At 38.8% G+C, this 21,681-nt stretch overlaps 1 protein-coding gene across 1 annotated transcript in view; it reads left to right on the top strand.

Annotated features, from left to right (window-relative positions):
- MAML2 (mastermind like transcriptional coactivator 2) overlaps window positions 1–21,681 on the top strand; it is a 370,219-nt gene that overhangs the window by 88,461 nt on the left and 260,077 nt on the right. The window lies entirely within an intron of this gene.

The following is a 21,681-nucleotide window of genomic DNA, read 5'->3' on the forward strand; positions in this document are numbered from 1 at the left end:
CTTCCCAATCCATTCTTTTCCTTACTGTTACTAGTTGTCCTTCCTGTCTCTCCTACTCTTCTTCCCATCACCCCCAGGATACACAGTAAAGAGAGAATACCAGAAACGGGCAGCACTAGTGAACAGAGAGATATTATAGATGGTTTTTTTCATTTCAAGTGTGAAGTTGTCCTTGTTCTTGAAATATGCACATGATAAAAAGGGGGTTGCCATCAGTGCATATTGTCTTAAAAAGCCAATGGCTCTTTTTTAGTTTTTCTCCATAACAAAGACCTTCTTAGACTGTGGACTCTGTAATTATGTTCACTGAACAAATACCTTGAAAGGGAAGTAATTCCAAGTCATGTATCAAAGATTCAGTTTGATCTGTATTTACTAAATGCCTAACATGCCTATGCATTTTGTTTATTCATTTATAGTAACAAGGTACAGTGAGTTCATATTCTGTGCCAGCACTATGCTCAGTGTTGAAATATTAGAGTTACAAGATTCCCACTTTCAAGAACTTACAGTCTAATGGAGGAGGAAGAAGCATAAAAGGATCGATTGCAGGGTGGCAAGAGAGTGTTCCCATAGTGCAGCTCCAGAGCTGTGATTTTAAAAAGATGATGCAAACCAGTTATCTCTTGCTTCATGAAGTGGATGGGCTACAGGAAATTTGGCAATGAAACAAAGTTTATATGAATTGCAACATTTTTCTACAACTCTACTGTAAAATTGGAAATGCTTTTCCACAGAAAAAAAAACCTCTCAGAATGCTGAATGCAAAAGTTGGGATCACAGAAGTATTGTTTCTATATTTTGTCTGCTGGAAACTGTATTTTTACAAGGTAATCCCTGTTTTCAATGTACTTCCTGTCTTGCCTCCAGCGGTTTTATTCTTGAAGCACTTTTCTAGTTCTGAGATTGTTACGACCCAGAGTATTCCTTTCTTTCTTCCTGGGATGTCCTCTGTCTTCACAGCCTGCTTCTGGATTGTAGTTTTTTCCTTTCTTTCTGTTGAGATACTTATGGCATTTAATAGAGTCAAACAAGATGTATTGCAGCCTGACATGCTTATGTGCCTTCAGACGTGTAAAAATGAAGTAACTTCCTATCTTTGTCTGTCTAGTTTAAGAATTAACCGCAGATGAGGAATGCCTGTATTGATTCATTCATATAATAACTATTTATTGGCTACCTACTATGTACAACCAGACACACAGTTTCTAACCTCGTGAACTTACCATGTAACATGGGAAGACAAGCACTAAGTTCTTACTTGTTTGTAATTTGATAAGACTCAGAACAAATACAGGTTTCTATGAACTCATGCATAGAGAGAAATATTTAAGTTCCATTTAATACTGAGATAGCTAGGTATCTCAATATTTAAGCTGAGATCTGAAGGACAGGTAGAAGATTCCTCAGGCAGAAGGAAGAGCATTGTGAGGCAGGAAGAAATGTGGTCATTTTGAGGAACTTTGTCATCACTGTGGCCATAGCAAAGAGAGCAAAAAAGTGAAACAGGGAGGAATGGAATTCAGCTCACGGACTCTGGAATCAGATTTCCAAGTTGGAATCCTGACTTCATAGCTGTATCAATTAAGAATTTTTCTGTGTGGCATCCAAAGAACAGAAAGCCTATGTTACTGAGGTTCATACAAAAAGGGGAAGTTATCTCCACAAAACAAAAAGTCTGACAATAATCAGTCCAGGGTTGGTGTAGGGCTTGATGAGGTCATTGCAGGTTCAGGTTCTGTCTGTCTTCTGCTCTGCATTTGTAGCCTGTGGCTTTGTCATTACCTCATCTGGAAATGGTGGCTGCAGCCCCAGGCACAGTGGCCCATTGGGGGAGAAGAAGGGGGAAGATGTGCGATGTCAGATTATTTTCTCAGAAAAGTTCAGAGCTTCTCAGATATATTCTGTTGGAATTCTACCTGTGTGTCCTAGGCCAGAACATAACCCAAATAAGGAGGAAAAATGTGAAAATGAGAACATAGATCTTCCATCCCTAACAATGGAGACAGCAAGTGAGAGGAGATTAGGAATGTGTGTTGATTTCCTCAACAGTGTTTGACGTAACCACTTTCTAGCTTTATGATCTTAGGCAAGTAACTCAACTTCCCAGTTCCTCTTCCGTAAAATGGCGATAACATCCCAAAAGGTTGTTACAAGATTCATTGAAATAGTTTCTACGCTCACTCAGCCATCAATCAATATGAGCTCCAACATGATGCTTGACAGTTATGTAACAAACAGTTCGTGAAGAGCTTTGTCAGCCATATTGGTAAGTTTGTCTTTATCCTTAGCACAATGAGAAGGTATTAAAGGATTTTAGGCAGGGAAGTAACAAGATCATATTTGTGTTTTCAAAAGAGCCCTCAGGCTGGGTGTGGTAACTTGCTCCTCTAATCCCAGCGCTTTTGGAGGCCACGGCAGGCTGATTGCTTGAGCCCAGGCGTTTGGGACCACCATCATGGGCAACTCGGGGAAACCTCGTCTCTAAAAATAATACCAAAAAAAAAAAAAATTTGAGATGGCCGTGGTGGCACTCACCTGTAGGCCTGGCTACTCAGGGCTCTGAGGTGGGAGAATCGCCTGAACCTGAGAGAGGCTGTAGTCAGCTGTGAGTGTGCCATGCACTCCAGCATGGGTGACACAGTAAGACACTGTCTTAAAAAATTTAAAAAAAGGAGCCCTAATTTATCCTCTGCCTCTGATGAATATATTCCATTTTGTTGCATTGCAAAATTCCAGCACATTGGTTTGCTTACCCGTCTTTGCTCTGGAATGACTTTTAACTCTTATTTTGGCAATCTTGGTTGTTTTGAGATGTGTGAAATTAGAATCATATGCAGGTGTTTGAGTTCTTTTGATTGTGCTTTTTAAACACTTTTTTTTTTTTTTAAGCTTGGGGCAATGTAAAGCCAGAATATCAATGTACTTTTGTCAAGATTTTCAAGCCTATTTGGCTGATAGTGCACTTACAAGAATAGGTAAAAAAGATCCCAAAGATGTTACTTCACTTACTTGAACTACTGCCCTACTCTTAAGAGCCACAGCAAGCTTACATGTTTAAAAAAAATTGAAAAAGAGCTGCAACATTCCTTTCGCACTCCCACTCGCCCCTGAGGTTCTTCCACTTCCTTCCTATGGCTTTTTTTAGAAGGCAGTGTGTTTTTCTCACGTCCGGCAACAAAGGATGTTTTGTGCTGCTACTGAGGTTTTGTGTGTGTGACTTACTTTAGAACTCTTTCTAGAAAATGTGAATGATTATTTGCATAGGTTTAGTAGAACTTTATATTGAGTGAAAGTCTCGGATGACTTTTTGTTTTGTGTAGATTTGCCACTGCTTAACGTCAAATCACTTTCCCCTGTGTGTTTTAAAATAATCCTAATAAGACCTGTCAAAAATCGCCCAGAAGTCTCACAAATTCTTATCTTCAAAAAAAGTGTAAGTGATACCTACAGTGTAGACCTTTTCAAAGACTTCTCATCACTTCCTTAAATAGTGCCATAACGAAAAGGAGACATGGTGATGAACCATAAACTTTGGTTTTCACTGAGAAAATCTATCTGGAGCAGTCACAGTATCCTATACTGGAGCTATTCGATTTCTTGACTTTAAATGTTTCCATCTAATTGTAATTCTCTCAGCAAGGATACAAGGTAGGATAAACAGAATTCTCAGATGGCGGAGAATTATATTGTACATCCTGGGAGAGAACTTACCTTTCCATTGTCAGATAATATGAATCATTTAAAACACGTGCTGGAACAGCTTCGCCGTTTCTTGAGGAGAATGGGGTTTCTGTCTTAACAAAGAGAAAGATAAATGCGCCTCACAAGATTTTAGTGGTCGATCTCTGTCAGTATACTGCCAGCAAAAAGGCCAGCAATCAATATTACCAAGAGGCAGCACTCTCTTGAGTGCAGAAGTAACAACCTTAGCTGCTTCGTAAACAAGATGCCATTGGAGATACTCTGAGTATATGAGGAGTCCCGTAGTGTAGATATGAAGATTTCTCCTCCATGTGGATTTTGTGATTCCTCTTGTGTTGAAGTTAAGGAAGGAGAGCTTGGATTCCAAGATCAATTTAGCATCTGAATTCTTTGGCATTGTCATGCTAAAGATCAGCACATCTCAGGTGGCTTTCAATATGTATTTTAGCATTGATTATCCTCTACTAGGGTAAATCCAAAGATGATTTAGAAAATCAAAGTCAATTTTCCCTTGGAGTTTTCTCAGAATAAAGGGAAGCTGTGATGTGGAAGGTTTTTTTTGGCTTCTATTTACATATGATGCAAAATCAATCTGTGTGAATCTGTTTCCTCTGTTGAGTATTTACTATATGCAGAGCCTTCGGTATTTCTGTGAAAGGGAGATTATGCAAAAGAATTTTAAGGCATGCCACTTGACTTTGTGAAAGTGAGTATTTGTTTAAAGAGACAAGATATTACAGTGGGAGGCTGCTTTATGAGAACCCACACGTTCAGGTCAGCACCCTGAGATGGGTCCTATTACGCCCTTTAACCCGGCAAGGGACTTCATGTAGTTCTTCATCAGGAAAATGGAGACAATGAAGATGCTTGCCTCATAGATTGTTGTGTAAAAGGCAGCAAGATATAGCTGAGTAAGAACATGACTGAAGCCAGACTGCTTCTGCTTAAAACCTAGGTAAGCTGTTTACACCTGAGATGACCTTGGACAAGTCTCATATAACTTCTCTTGCTTCAGCTGCTTCATCTGAAGATGGCAATGATGTTAGCATCTGCCTCCTGCCTCATAAGGCTGTTGTGTTGAGACCATCCTGCCTAACATGGTGAAACCCCATCTCTACTAAAAATACAAAAATTAGCTGAGTGTGGTGGCACAAGCCTATAGTTCCAGCTACTCGGGAGGCTGAGGCGGGTGAATTGCTTGAACTCAGGAGTCAGAGGTTGCAGTGAACTGAGATCATGCCACTGCCTTCCAGCCCAGTGACAGAGTGAGACTCCATTTCAAAAAAAACACAAAACGAGTTAAGGTAAAGTGCTGAGAACAGTGCATCACACAAAGCATCACATAAGGATTTGCTTTCATTATTGTGAGGATTAGACATAATGCATGTGAAATACTTGACACATATGTAGAAGGTAACTATTTATTATTTATATAGAGAACTCAGCACAATGTGTAGTACATTTTCAGAGCTCAGTAATGTTGATTGACTTTATTTTCTATTGCATATGTCTGTGTGTGTGTGTGTGTGTGTGTGTATGTGGAGAGAGAGAGAGGGGGAGGGAGAGAGAGAGAGAGAAGCACATATTTCCCAAGAGCATAATGAATATAATTTTATGGGAAAAAGTATTTAGAACAAAATGGAAATTAGCCAGGCCATACAACCCTTGCTATTCTGTCTGGTGTTTAAAGGGTTTGTATTTGTGGGCCTGTTTTTTCTATTGATGCTTCTCCAACATTCCACTGTGGATGGAACCTTGAATGCCTCATAACATGTTTGAAAAATCTAAAGGGATAATCACTGCTTATTGTTCCTACTGCCATAGAAGGTTAAAACATACCTGCCTTTTGGGCTTAGCTAGAACTCTAATTTAATACTAATACAATAACAATACAGGCAGTTTCCAGAGTTTCCAGTTTACATATATAATGTATGTCGTCCAAAATTCAGTTCTCAAGCAAGAATTTGAATCTCATCATACACTTTCCCATAAAAAATGTTACAAGAGGGCTGAGCACGGTGGCTTATGCCTGTAATCCCAGCTCTTTGGAGGCCGAGGTGGGTGGATCATGAGGTCAGGAAATCGAGACCACCCTGGCTAACACAGTGAAATCCCATCTATACCAAAACTACAAAAAAATTAGCTGGGTGTGGCGGTGCGTGCCTGTAATCCCAGCTACTTGGGGGGCTGAGGCAGGAGAATCACTTGAACCCGGGAGGCGGACGTTGCAGTGAGCCGAGATCGCACCACTGCACTCTAGCCTGGGCGACAGAGCGAGGCTCCGTCTCAAAAAAAAAAAAAAAAATGTTCTAAGAGATAATTAAAAATGAGGCCTACCTATCTAATTATCCCAATACCTTAGAGAAAAAATGGTACTGTTGATTACCAATCATCGTTTGTGATTCATAGTACGTGCCTGAATTCTAGCTACAGAGATATCTGAAACACATCTACCTCTGTGAGAATCCTGGGAATGAGAGGCCTCCCCCACCTGTACTCTACCATCTTTAGTAAAAGAGAGACAACATTTTCGGGGACATAATTTTCACTGGGTAACTTCAGCTTCAGTTTTTGGGCCAGCATCAATGGCAGAACAGAATGAGGGGACGGTGGGGTGGAAACAGTCATTGTTATGTGTATGTAATTGTGAAGACTACCTTATTGCTAGTGATAGAAAATTACTAAAAACTTTGGCATGTGTTTTATTGCCTCCTATTCTCCCTAACCCCTATCACTCGCAAATCAACCAAGGCCAATGTCCTAGGGGAGACTTTTAGTTCTTTCAATTATAGCTCTCCTGCAGGTCCTCCAAGTATGAAATTAAGAGGGCTTTCAAGATGGAGAAGTCCGCTCTTTGCAGTATTAAAAGAGTCTGTAATGCCGTTATCACCAAATAAGTTACTATTAATTCTGAATCAAGTCATGTTTGTTTTGCCAGTCCAAAAAGCCTCCCTATTTAGTCTGTATGCAAAGGACAGCCTGGCAGAGAAATTTAACACCTTGTCATTTTAAAATGTGTCTATCGCTTAATCCTTTACAGAGAAGAGAAGGTGATGTAGCTTTTTTCGTGCTCCAAAGCTGGTAGTGTGACATCAATATGTTTATTCATTCAACAAACATTTACTGAGCTTCCACTGTGGGCCAAGTACTACTCTTCTAACTGCTAGGTAGAAAGGGATAGGGAGATATTTTTTAAAGGATACAAAGTTACAGCTAGATAGGAGGAATAAATTCTAGTGTTCAGCAGTGTAGGATACTATAGCTAACAATAATATGTTGTTTCAACTAGCTAGAAGGTGGATATTGTATGTTCCCAATACAAATAAATGATAAATGTTTGAAATGATGGATGTGCTAATTACCTTGTTCAAAGCACTATCATTATATGTACTGAACCATCACTACGAAATGCCAGATATAGGTGATGGGGAGGAAGGCAGCAAACCACATTGCCATGTATGTACCTATGCAACAATCTTGCATGTTCTTCACATGTACCCCCAAACCTAAAATGCAATAATATATATATATATATATATAAGAAACATCACTATGTACCTCATGAATATGTACAATTTTTGTCAATTAAAAAATAGAATTTTAAGAATAAAAAAATTTTAATTTTAAACATTTTTTTAAATTAAAAAAAAAAAAGAAAAGCAGATAGTTTTCTGTCAAGCCTAGATGGATGTAAACACATAAATAGGTAACACTATAATGTGTCATAGGGTGATAAGTGCCATGGAGGGGATTAATTTCACGCAGAGTGGGTCTGCAGGAAGTAAGGGCGCGAGCCATGCAACCATCCGGATGACGCGTTCTCAGGTAGGGGGAATAGCAAGTGAACAGCGTCTGAGCAAAAGCGTCTTTGTCAGAATGCAAGGAGGCTCTAGCAGGATCACAGTAAACTAGGTGAGAGTGGTGGGAGATGAGTTCTGAGAGGTAACAGGAACACCTTGTGGGACTCTGTAGACTAATAAGAAGATTTGCTCTTATTCTAAGTAAGCCAGGCAGCAAAGTGTTTTAAGCAGAAGTATAAGAAGATCTGACTTACTTTTATAGGCTTACTCTGGGTCTTGTATGGAGATAAGTTGCAAGTTTATTGTATAGTTGCAGGAGTTGGAAGTCATGGTTGCTTGGAGCTAGTTGCTAGCTACTAGCGAGCTAGTAGCAGTAAAAGTGGGGGAAAGTGTGGATTTTAGATATATTTTAAAGACAGAGCCAATAGTAGTGCCAATGCGTTGGATGTAGGGTGTCAAAGAAAGAACAGAACCAAAGATCGCTCAAAATGTGTGACTTGTGCAGCTAGAACTGTCATTTATTGGCTGAAGGGATATTATTGGAGTGTCATGTTTGGTGACTGGGGAAAGAAGAGGAGAGAGAATTAGATGTTTCATTTTGGACATGTTAAGTTCGACATGCCTATTAGACATCCAAACAGAGATGCCAAGCAGTCAGGGGAATAAGTAAACTGGAGTTCATGGGCAAGGGCTGGCTTAAAAGTATACATTTGTGTATTTAAGGCTAGAAGGCTGAATGAAAACACCTGGAGCAGATGTATAGCTAATGAAGAGGTGTTTGGACAGAGTGCTAACACTCTCCAATATTTAGAGGGCAGAAAGATGCAGTGGAAGCAGAAAGGAGGCAGAGAAGTGAGAGAGAGAACATAAGAGAAAATGGCGCCCCAAAAGGCTAGTGAAGAAACAGCTTAAGGAGGAAGAGTTTATTGTCAAATACTGAAAATAAATTAGTTAAGCTGAAGACTGAGAATTGATTATTCAGTCAGGTGAAAGTCATTGATGACTTTCAGTTAGTGGTGTGCTGGTAAACTGGCTCTCTGAAAAGCAGTGACAACAACAAAATCTTGATTTGTAGTGTTCACCAAATTCCCCTGGTGTAAATATTCCCATTATACTCAGTTTCAAGCTACCAGCAGTTTAACAATCAGCTTGCAAAGTTCTTGAATATTTAACAATTAGTTTCTGCTACTTGCAGCACACACCACCTTGACAGGAGCCATTTTGTAGGAGTGGTGGGGATTGGAGTAGATTCCTAACAAATGGAATGAGAGGAATTGGAGACAGCGAGTACAGACATTTTTAATGAGTTCTAGTATAAAGAAATGAGATGGTAACTGAACCATGACATGAAGTCAAGATTTTTTTTTTGTATTTTTAAAATAGAAAATACAGTGGCATGTTTGTATGTAGATGAGAATGATCCAATTAAAGGGGGAAATCAATGAAAAAGGAGAAAGCAGGGAGAATTGCTGGGGTGAAGTCCTTGGGTAGGAAAGAGGAGACAGTTCTAATGCGCAGGGAGAGAGAGGGTGGTTTGGTTTCCAATAAGAGCATGGGTAGTTCCTTCACAGTGACAGCAGAGACTAAAGTAGCCCTGTCCAATTAAATGTAATGTGAGCCACATAGACAATTTAAATTTTCTAGTAGCCACATTATAAAGTAAAAGAGGCCAGGTGCAGGTGGCTCACACCTGTAATCTCAGCGCTTTGGGAGGCCAAGGTGGATGGATTACTTGAGGTCAGGAGTTCAAGGCCAGTCCAGCCAACATGATGAAACCCCACCTCTACTAAAAATACAAAATTAGCCAGGTGTGGTGGTGGGCACCTGTAGTCTCAGCTACTTGAGAGACTTGGATAGGAGTATCCCTTGAACTCAGGAGGTGATTGCAGTGAGCCAAGATCACACCACTACACTCTGTTGCCTGGGCAACAGAGCAAGACTTCATCTCAAAAAAAAAAAGTTAAAGAAACAGGTGAAATTAATTTTAATGATTTTATTTAACCCAATATGTACTAATTATTAAAATATATAGTGAATATAAAACCATTAATGGGAAAATTTAATTTTCAAAATCAAGTGTGTTTTATACTAACAGTACATTTCAATTTGAACTAGCCAGTTTTCAAGTAATCAATAGTAGTGACTACCATATTGGTGAACATGAGTATAAATAATCAGCTCAGTGGTCAGATGTGTTGGTGGAAGGTTGTTGGTGGGCTGATTGCCTCTGTTTTCTCCGTGAAATAGGAATCAAGTTCATCCAGCAACTGGGAGTAAGAATTGGGAAGAAGATGCTAAAGGAGAAAGGAAAATATTTGAAATAGTCATGCAGGAGAATGAAAGAGTTAATAGAACCAGAAAACTGTGCTAGAATGGGTGTAGCACCAATGGCCTATTTGAGGTTAGTGTTCCAGAATTTCCAGCGAGACTCACCGTGCTGAGCGTGTTTTTCTTCACCACCTTCTGCCTAGCAGAGGCAGGGGCAGTGGGCATCTGCAAAGTGGACCAAGTTGTTTTTAAACAGGGTAAAATCGATTAGAAAGCAGATGCCCATCTATCACTCTGGTAAAAGATATTAAAATTTTCCCATGGGAAGCTTGACCATTTTTTTCTGATGTAGGCTTTGTGCTTGTGGGTTGGGGTGGAACATGAGATGTTAAGCAGGAATGTGTGGGAACTTAAAAGCATAGTGACACTTTTTTCGGCCACTGAACTCTTGTCTCAGAATTCTTAGCAAATTCTCCAAACTCTTTCTCTAGGGTCACTTCATTGAGCTGCCTTTGCCATCCTTCTCTTTCCTTAGAGGTAATCAAACTATTTCTGAAGGTTTATTTTTTTTTAACATGGTTTTAATCTGATACATAATTGTCAAGACTAAATGTGTGTTGAGCTGACTCCATGTTTGAGGCTAGAAAGATGTTAATGAAGGCTCTCTGTTCCCTACATGTAACCTGAAGCTTCCAGTCAACAGAATGAATCAGAGAATTTCCAGCAACACACTAAGGTCCTTATGTAAGGAGAATCACATGCAATTTTTGTCTTTGCAGAATTCCTCTCTGTATAATTATTCTTTTGATCATGCTACACATGAAAAGAAAGGCAACGGGGGTATGAATTATGTCCTTGTTTCACTTGGCATTAACAATTGAGACAGGGTGAGGAGACTGTGAGAATTGCTTGTCTGAGGGAGGTGGTTCTCCATTTGTAATTGACCAATGCTATGTGTGTCCACAACACACATAATTGACCAATCCTGGGTATGATACTGCAGTAAGTGCAGCCTGAACTTTCTCTACTGTGCATTTGGGAACAGTTCATTGCATCTCACCAAATAATTCAGACACAGTTGACTCCATTTAAACTTCGACTGAAACAATGCAGCAATTTTCCCACTGGTTTTATACTAAAGAGATTGAGGACTTAATCTGTACTGTACCTAAAATGGCTTTCAAAATTATCAGTTTACAAAGAGAGTTTATGGATATGTTCAGGAGGTAAATCACTTGCCTTCTCTTCTCTGATGCTCTTCGACACCTCAGGCAGAAGCAATCACTGTGCTTGACTAATGCCTTGTGCTTCCATAGCATTTTGTACATAGTTTAACCATGTCCCCGAAAGTGAAATCCATTTCAGAACTGCATACATTTGCATATGATGTTATTTTGCCTTCTCTACTTACTTATCAATACCCCGTTATACTTCAAAATCCAAAAATGCCTGTTGAAGGGATGAATGGGATGCTTTATAGAGGAAATGACCTTCCCTGAGTTGATCACTCTTTCTTATGAGTCCCTACACACTTGGCTTATGCTTCATTTTCACCACTTAATCCAGTTCTTAAGATGTATTTACCTGTTGGTCTCTTTCACAAGTCTGTAACTCCTTCTGTGCTTCGTGTGTGTCCCTAGTGCCTACCACAGTACCAGGCGTGTGATAATCCTCCACTGTTTTGTTGAATGTGAAATATAAAGAATTAAGCATGGGTGTGATTCAGGTGAACATAGGAATAACTTGAGTTAGGTCATATTTTTATAGCCATAAAATTCTTATTGAAGTAAGTCAGCCAACTTGGTGCATTTCAGATAAAACCTCTACGTGAAGATATATCATTTTTAGCTCAAAGCAGAAGTTTATATAAAGGATGTAAGCTTTTGTCCTATTTACTCAGGAATTAAACTAAAAAGAAATCTACAAATTCATTTATGGATAATTTCAAGTTGAGGCCTATAGACATGTAAGAAAGGTTTCTTTAAGGTTTAATGACCAAGTTTCATGTGAGCTCTTACTTGGGAAACAAAATTCACACATGGCATTAATATACTATAAATTGTGATATATAGTGTGATTTATCAAAACATTCTTATATCCTATCTAGGGTGAAATTTAATATTGCCAATAAACGTTCCACTCAAAGAAAATGGGAAAGCTGTGTGTGCTATGCATGTTTTGTTTTGGAAACTTACTATTCCCGAATGCTCCCTGAATTAATTTTTGCAAATGATTTGGAAAATTCAAGGAAAAATTGTCTTTTGAGAGTCACCTTGAATGTTATATTTGTATGTCAAAGGAGTATTGAATTTCTTGTTGATACAAGTTGCATGGCTTTTTTGGTTTTGCTTTTATTATTCATTGTTTCTCCAGTTCTGTATGGATGTGTAATCTCACATCTGACATCTGACATTTTAAGATATAGAATGTTTCTTTCGTTCAGGGGGATAAAATCCTCCGTGTGTGTGTGTGTGTGTGTGTGTGTGTGTGTGTGTGTGTGTGTGTGTGTGTGTGTATTTTGTGCACATCTTACGACTGTCTTTCCAAACAATACACATTTCATGTTGGATGGATGGATGGGTGTGTGGGTGATTAGATGGATGGATGGACAGACAAGACAGATAGATGGATGAATGGGTGGATGGTCGAACAGTGTGTGATTGCTCTGAGAGTCCAGGTGTTGGATTCAAGTCACAGCTTTGCTAATTAACTCCCTGGCCTATAGCTAATTAATGATACAAGCCTCTGTCTCTTCAATGTAATCATAGTTCTATACGGAGTTGGAAGGGTGAAATGAAATAGTGCATATAAATAACTTAGTTTTATCATTGGCACACAGTGCTCAGAAATATTAGCTATTATTAACATAACAATAAAACACTAATCAATAGATATATGGCTATAACCATATAAACCGTTTTTAATTTAAGGATGAATAATTTCAACCTGTAAATATCAGGAATGCATTGATGGTAATACACTTCGGAATACCAGTAAGTTTGTAATCGTAACAGCGTATACATATGAATATGCAAAGTGTAACAACTACAGGCTTCCTTATCTACTTATAGAATTACAAGTGTAGCTTAGATATGAAAACTTTCTTACACTTCATAATAGGACAGCCAGTGTGTTATGCAGCTTGTCTTCTTAAGGTACAATTGCTTTGTGCAGTTACAATGTTTGTAATTTCTAGGTAAGTGCCCTTCAGGCAGATGTCTTTCCCTTCAGGGAGACACTGAGGCTCTCAAAAGGGGTAATAATATTTGAAAACATCTGGAACACGGTTTGAGACCATTAGGCATACAGCCCCAAGTTTTTATTAATTTTTACTCCAGATTTCACTAGAGGAAAAAGCAACACGATTTTTAGGCGAAGGAATAAGCCACTTGAGGTCCGCCTCTGAATCAGTTTCACAAAGAAAAGTCCATCCGCGCAGAGGAAGGCCAGCGGAGCTGAGTACTTTTTTCTGCTTAATGAAGGGTGACTGCCCGGAAGACACTTTCAGGTTTCTCATAGTTTTAACATGTGGGTCCTCCTTGGAGGCGTGGGGTAAACAGTCTAAGGCTGATGAGGAAAGGCTGTGGATTCTTCAGGTGAGGGCTCTAGCCAGGTCTGAGCCGCGCAGCTGGGGTCAGGCTGTGCGCGCGCCTGGACACGCGCAGACTGTTTTGAACTTGAGCAACGCCTCCTGCTCCCATTCTGCTCGATTTGTTTGTGCAGAGCTGGACTCCTCTAGCAGGAAGTGCCTGCCCTTTAAGGAGTGCAGGCAGTTCCCGACAGCCAGCCCGCCTCCCCCGCCTCCTTGCTCTGCTTCCTTCTCATTGGTCTGGAGGCCGGCCGGGCCTAATCCTCGCATTTTTAAAATGTCTTCTTTTGTCAGCTTGAGATTTTCCAGAATTTAAAAGCGGAAAGGAAAAGAGAAGAACAAGGAAGCTATTAAAGATACATTAAATAAACCCTACTGGGAACAAGTGTGTGTGTGTAAGAGAGAATGTAACTTTTGCAAGGGAAGTTGGTAGATTGCTTATTATTTTAACAAAGAGGGTGTGTGTGTTGGGGGGGGAGGTGTCCCTGAACTGGAGAAGCAGATGTTTAAAGGAGACAGCAGGAAGCAGTTCTGACAAATGAAAGGATTTTTGATTGAATTCATGAGCTAAAGTTTCCTGCCAGTAATGCATTCAACCCTAGGCTACATAAAAGAAAAACCCATATAATTGAAGTTTAATTGCTTAACTTTTAAACACGCAACCAGAACAGGCAACTGTAGCTTCCACAGGTAAACCTAAGTGATGCTGTAAGCTGCTTTTTAGCTTATTATTTGTTGGTACTTCAGAAAATTCTGAGACTTTCCCCTTCATCCTGCTCCTCCTTTTTCAGTCCTTGAGTGCTAGAGTCTGTCCTTTATTGTCTGTGTAAGTTAAAATCCTTGTGCATACTTTTTTTTTTCTCTCCTTAAGCTGTTTCTTGAGCAGGTGCAGATGGCTCTTGTGAACTGAGCCAACTGAAATGCTGTTTCAGACTGCAGAAACTGAAGTTTTAAAAAATGAAACAACTATGTTTTGTGCTATACCTATAATTCAACTGGAGAATGTTTTCCCCCTTTTATGATGAAATCTGCCATCTCTGTTTCTCTTAATGAATTTGATTTGTTTATAGCCTTAAAGAAATCTTGTCACTAAAATCCACCCTCACCACTCCTCCAGTATTTTTCAGTCTGATGATTTCACAACCAGAGCCATTGCAAAATAAGGGTACATGGGCATTTTTTAAAAAAAAATCCCTGGGGATTTTTAAGAAGTTTTTTCCTATCTTGTTTCTTCATTGTATAATCAAGTAAGCAGTTTCAGGAATACTGAAAACATTGAGGCTGCTGTACCTTTTCATAAATATAATATGAAATAAATCACTTTCTTCATCAAGTGTTTCCATTTTAAACCAAGCCATAGAAAGTAGGAAGTCCACTTGGTTTGGTGCTTGCATTGTTGAGTCCTCCTGAGAAACAAAGTAAAAAAGTGAATTAACTTCCTTGCAGCACAGAAAGCTCTAGTGGGGATGGGTGTGATGAACCTTAGCTTTCTGCTCTAATGACATTCGCATGGGCTCTAATGCAAAGATAGGAAACAAGTAACCATAACCCAAACCTGTAATTTTGCTAATTTGCTGAACCCTGAACTGAACAAAACCCAAATATTAATGTTGTAACTGAAGCAAAATATGTTCAAAAATAGACCAAATGAACTAATTCAAACCAGAATGATACTTAGATATTTTCTAAAATGATTGAACAGAGCAAAACTAGAATTTCAAAACCTTCCACCAGTCTAACCTAAAACAAACCGAGGGCCCATTGGTTTGCATCTTTTATGAGATCCCAGCAGGAAGTGGACATTCCGCTCCTCTTTTGACCTCCACCATCACGACTGTCCCAGGGACACTGACTCTGGCGACAGATGTTTACAGGCAATACCTGTTGTGTCGTCAGAGAAGCCAGTGGGGCAGGGTTTCTTACCCGTGGCACTATTTTCATTTTGGACCAAGTCCTTGTTTTGTGGGGCTATTCTGTGCATTGTAAGATGTTTACCAGCATCTCTGGCCTCTACCCACCAGGTGCCAGTAGACCCCTCCCTCCAGTTGCAACAATCAAAAGTATCTCCAGACATTGCCAAGTGTCTCCTGGGGGGCCAAATCACCCCCTGTTGAGAACCACTGCCTTAGGGGAATACTCATCAGCCTCCCACATTGTTTGAAAAGGGTTTTCTAGTAGATGTTGGAAAGAGAAGCTGTGCACTTACCTTCCCAGAAGGACCTCCTAGTAGGAAATAAAAGCCAGTCTTGAAGTCCTCGTTTCAGAGTTGGTTTCTCTGCTAACGCAGGAAATCTTTGATGCTGAAAAGACCATGTATGGTACTACTGTGTGGCAGAACTAGGGAAAATACTGTAAGTTGTTGAAGACACTTATAAATATATACCATAATAAAAACTTTACCTCACAACAACCAATGGTGTTGGTGATCAAAAAATAATTGCAGAATCTTCTGACCACACTTCAATTGCTGTTTATCTTCATATTCTGGGGAAAAAAAGTGGAAGAAATTGTTCAACCTATTAGCCTAGCAGTGTTTCTAGTTCACTGTGTAGGAAGGTGCTATTTGATCCAGGCTGCCTACATATCCTACAGGGAATTATTTTATATTTGAGTGTTATTTCAGAAGAATTAGACATCTTAATTATAACTTTTTAAAAAGTTTGTGTGTATACAGTATATATCTCTGAAATGAAATTTATAGTTATTCTGCACTTGAGTGAGACTTTTCATTTTTATATGCTATAATAATACCTTTCCATTGGCAGTTTTCATTTAGTAGGAAGACTAATTTGTACATCAGAGAATTATTTGGAACAGTGGGTCTTGCCAAGATTATAATGTGGTAATTGCATTTAAAATTGAGCTGTGCCAGTGCATTGCAAAAATAATAATAAGCCCACTAAATATATAACACTGACACAGACAGTTCATAAGCTTTCTTAATATGGAAAAAACAAACCAAATTTTCTATTTTTTGTATATGAGGAAAAACCTGGAGAAATAATAATCACAGTATAAAATTGAACAGCTAATTGAGTTTTCAAAATGGTTTATTTTAATGGTGATTTAGCATTCTAAGGCACAAACCCTTAGCTTTTGTTTAGCTTTTGTCTTTGAATGTAGATTCTAAATCAAAGTGCTGTAATAGCAGCAAAGAAAAAAAATATTAATTAATATATTTTCACATACTGTGACTGATGATGATGCCTGTGAAGCCTGTAAGATAAATTCCCTTAATCTCAATTATCTCTACAGCCAACTTATTCAGAATCAATTGTTTTCCTACTTTGCCAAAGGGAAAAGTCCAGCTCAGAAATGTTAAGAAGACATGGGCAGGTCACCACAACTGTGTCATAGTGGCTGGGAGAAAGGGGTCAGGGGGTGAAGAATACTGACAAATACTTGAGAACTTACTAGTATACCTACGTTATTGACCACCATTCTACTCTGGGACATGACCACCACTGCTGCCATGTGACATGGGTGCCATTATTCTATGTTCTAATGATACAGTAGATTCCAAATGGAAATTCCAAGTGGACAGTTAGTAAATGGTAGCCCCAGAATTTGAAACCAAGGCTTCTTTCTCCTTTATTTCTTGATTCCCCTGTACTTCAAATTCAAAAACATAAAAGAAACTCGAGGTATATCAATTCACACTTAATAATATATAAACTCTGAACTATGAAAAAAGCATTATCACATTCCAGCCTCAGTTTTTAGGAAAACTCAAACCCTGAACAGTCTTGATTTTGTCCTAGGAATCTGCCCTTACTCTGAAATGGATGAAAATAGCCATGGGCTTTTTATCACTCTTTTCTAAGCTTCCTGACAGAAGTGATGGCATTGACAGGGACAGCCTCCAGTAGGAGTCAACAGTCAACGGCTCTTCACTTCCATCTCTTCTACTGCCATCACTCAGGGAAGGAAAGAAAAGTCACCTCAGTAGGCTGGAGCCTAGAGCCTTTTCTGTCTTCTCGCAAATATCAGATCACTCAAACCTAACACTGCAACAGCCATTTTAGAGAACAGCACAGCATTTACTTTATGGCAGCCAGAAGGATCGAGATCTATCATATCATCATGTCAAAGTGTGGGGAAGTGAGTGTTTATTGGACCAATTCTGACTCTAAAACGTTAGTGTGATTCACATCTTTGGTTGCAGTTGTAGTTGTTTCAACCTGTCTTTTCCCTAGCTGGCAAGCCTGTGCTTAATCTTAGGTCCAATCCTGGTGTCAGAGCTTGCTTATTACTTGGACTTTGGCCAGAATACCTCTTCATTTTCTATTTTCTCCACAGACTTCTGAAACCCAAAGTGGCTGTTTACTTCTTTGGACAATGATCCTTCAACAAATCCCTTTTTAAATCCTCTCTTGCATAGTTCTGTTTCTCCAAGAAGCTTCCATCAACTATATTTCATCAGTGACTCAATAATGTTCTACCCCATTTTGTAAACACATTATTTATCTGACCAGCTCTGTTCATGCCAGACACTTGGATAAATTCACATGCCTCTACATAGCTCTTCTAGTAAATTCTGGCTCATTAAACATTAGCAAACCCACATCTACATATCATATCTATAAAGGGAGTTTTATCTGCAGCAGTAATAGCTACAATGAAACTAAACTTTGGAAAAAAAGTTATTGATCCAGGACCTAAACCTAAATGTCACCATGAGGGAGTTTGCAAAGTGAAAACCATAGCAATCATGGAAATGCTGCGGAAGAGACAGCAAAGTTTGGACTCAGAATGGACGTTTCTTTCAAACTTGTGTTCTTTTTCTCTGGTCTCACAAATTACTTCCAGAGGTTAGCCACTTAAGAAAAAATAAACCTTGTCTCACTTGCAACTAAAGAATGTGTTATTTGACTTGAAACATAACACAAATATTCCTTGGCTCAGTTTTGTTTTGTGTCTGATGAGCTTAATATTGCTTTCCTCCTTTATACAAGCCCTTCACTGATTTCATATGTGAGGTGTCCTAACATGAAATGCTTAAATCAAACTCTGTAATAGTGTAAATAGCAGTTTTATTGTCTCTTCCATATTAATGAAACCCCCAGCTAAACAACTAAAGCTCTGTACTAATTGCTTGTCCTGAGAGCTGGGTATTTCAGGTCTAATTCTCGGTAGAACACCAGCTGGCATAGAGTATGCAAAAGCTCCTTTGGTTACTTTAACCACTTAAGTACTAATTTGGTGGCATGGAAAGCATTAGTCTTTGTCCATAAAATAAAGAATAAAGAATAAGGCAGAATAAAGCGGAATATTGAGCAATTTTTCAAATTTTATCAATGTAGTAGGTCAGCTCAGTTGCTGTTTTTAGTTAAAACAGATGTTTGAGTTGTCAGGATGCTTCCAAACAAAGTGTTTGTTAAATAAACATTAGCTTAGCAGATTCCTTTCACCGCAGACATATTCTAAACACTGTGCAAGGTGTAAACTCTGGAAATCTGTGAGCCTTGAAGAAAGTAGGTGTGCCATAAAAGATTATGCAGTTTTCCAAATGTGTTATATGCACAGTCAGACTCGATACATGAAAATTATATGAGACATATATATATATAAAGGAATGAGTTGTTAGTTTGTAATCATTTTGGCCTATACCTGATCCATTAGTTAAATTTTCTATTCTTGCTGAAAGGGAGTTTCATACGTATTCTTCCTTGTGAAAGTGAAGAATACACATATTCTTCCTTGCTTATTTGGCTCTTCTTTTTACATATTTTGACATTCTACCTTGCAAATAATAACCAAAACAGTCCCTTTCATTTGGCCCTGATATTAATGTATATTTATTTAAAATTTCACACTGGGAATTTCAGTTAAACTACTTTATTGCTATTTATGATTAAAAAAAGGTTTGGTCTTCAGTTGCCTATGACACAAGCTATCAAAGCTTTCAAGCAATGTGAAAGCTGCTATAGGTTGAAAATTAATATTTTTTGGATGTCCACTCTGTGCCTAACAGTTTGTTTAGATATTATGGAAACACAGCTTCATTTATGGGGAGGTGACAATTTAATTGGAGAAAGAAAATCAACTCACGTGAAACAATTATAAAGAAGAAATGAAATGCATTCTGTGGTACAGTCTATTAGAGCCAAGGATAGTAAGGTGTTAATTATGGGATAGGCGGTAAGTCTCAAAGGAGTTAAGGAAGGTAGAGATCAACATGGGCTGAGGTCATCCAGGAAGACTTTCAAAACAAACCAACAATTTTTATAAGCCCCTTCTATGTTCAAAACATTGTGAGGGCTGGAGAGAAGTGTGATCACAGAGATGGGACTTAAGCAGGATCTGAGAGGATGAGATGAATACTGACTGGCAAAGAAAAGAAGGTAAATTACTATAAAATACAGAACTCGTGGAGGGGACTGGACAAGGGAGAACCACGGCTACGATAATCAGCTTAACATTGCAGTTCTTCCTTTGAAAGTGCTTAGACTGGTGCAGATATGCCAGCTTAGATTTTTTAATCCATTTTGGCTCATGCTTGGTCTGCAAAATATTAGCATCCAGTTCAGAGGTTTCTCTGTCAGGGAGAGAAAAGCAGACAGTGCTGTTCTTTGGGATTTTGGAAGATGAGCTAGCAGAAATGATAGATGGCACTCACTAGCATCTTTTTCTTGCAAAGAAAAGCACTTATTGAAAACAAAGGTGCCAGCCAAACTATATAATATGTGGTAAAGGCACAGAGCTCAGTAGACCATAGATATTTACCAGGAACACCATAACCAAGCTCTGAATGTTTTCTGAATATGTCATTGATATTCAGATATCAATGTTGTCAACCCTACAACAAGTTTATATGTTAACATGTATTCTCTTTCCGTTTTGTAAAAACTCTTGAGTGGCTCCATTTGATAGGCTCTCCTTTCCGTTTTAAAATAGAACATTTTAAAGTGAGGATGCATTCATTTTGCTTTCTAAATTCCATGTTTGCATATGTCTATTCAAAGTTTCCTACTATGGAGACTAAGAACCAATCATTTCTGAGACTCAGAGATATCCCCAAATACCTTTATTTTCCAGGCAGAAAGAATGTGGAAGAAAAATATTTATTTTAAAGATAACAGGCTTTCAGGTTTTAAAATAATAGTTATTACCACTGAGGTCTAGTGCATTTTCTGATCTCTATTTAAAGCTCTGTAAGTGATTTTGTTTTTGAGATAACATAATATCTCAAATCTTTTATTCTGTCAAGTAGCAATTGCAAAAGATCCTTTGCTGTTATGAAGATTTTGGAAGAGAGGAGACAGTTCTTGCTATACTATCATTTCTTTAATGTGGCAGCTTTATGTCATATGTCTAGAGAGAAGTTGTGCAATGCCAGTGGCACCCAAGTTTTTGACAGCTAGCAACCCCATTTCTGTTGAAAAAAGAGAGTTTTGCCTTTGTCATGAATTCAAAGTGCTCCTTCAGTGGGATGACTCCTGTCATTTCCCTCAGGGTCCCAGAGCTGCAGAGGAGGTAGAGTTCTCACTTACTAAAACATGACAGAAAAGAGCGTTCATCTCTGGCACAAGCAATGCAATGTGTCTCTTGGGAAGGGGATGCAGTGGGCAGATGTGCCGTCTTGTCTAAAACAGCTTTTACTGCTATTTATAATTCTTGTTCCAGGTCTAACCCGCAGCTTTCTGGTATGACTATGATACAGTAGCAAGGGATTATACCCAGTATTGAAAGCTTGAAATGATGTAAAGTGTTACAGTGTAAACCAGGGTTTTGAGGAAAGATGTCTTTTTGATTGAGTTGGATTCCTTTTAAAAATAAACTCCTTTTAAAAATTGAAAGGTCTCAATCCCCTTAGAACACAGAAATTTAGAGGGAATTAATAAGGAATAGATGATCACCAGGGCCAGTCCCCACCACCTTATTTTACAAATAAGAAGACAAACCTGAGGAAAAGAATTACTGGCCCAAGGTCACACAGAAGTTGACTGGCATAATGGAATGAGTCTAAAATCAAGGTTTCCTGACTTTCAGTTCACAAGAGTGATAGAAGAGGGAAATCATCCCTCTAGCTCAGGGGTCAGCAAACTTGTTCTGTGAAGGGCCAGAGAGAAATAGTTTAGGCTTTGTGGGCCATATGATTGTTGGCAGCTACTCAGGTCTGTCCTTGGAGCCCAAAAGCAGCCGTAGACAATATGTAAACAAAATAGTGTGTCTACGTTTCAATAAAACTTTATTTACAAAAACAGTCTAAAGGCCAGATGATTTGGCCCTTGAGTCATAGTTTGCCCATGTTTGCTCTGGATCTAAAGGAGAAAATAAGCATGGAAGTCTTGTTGGGAGCTTTTTTATGAGCCACGT

Source organism: Sapajus apella, unplaced genomic scaffold, assembly GCF_009761245.1.
Source record: "Sapajus apella isolate SASKATOON/1434 unplaced genomic scaffold, GSC_monkey_1.0 scaffold34, whole genome shotgun sequence".
NCBI classification, from domain to species: Eukaryota; Metazoa; Chordata; class Mammalia; order Primates; family Cebidae; genus Sapajus; species Sapajus apella.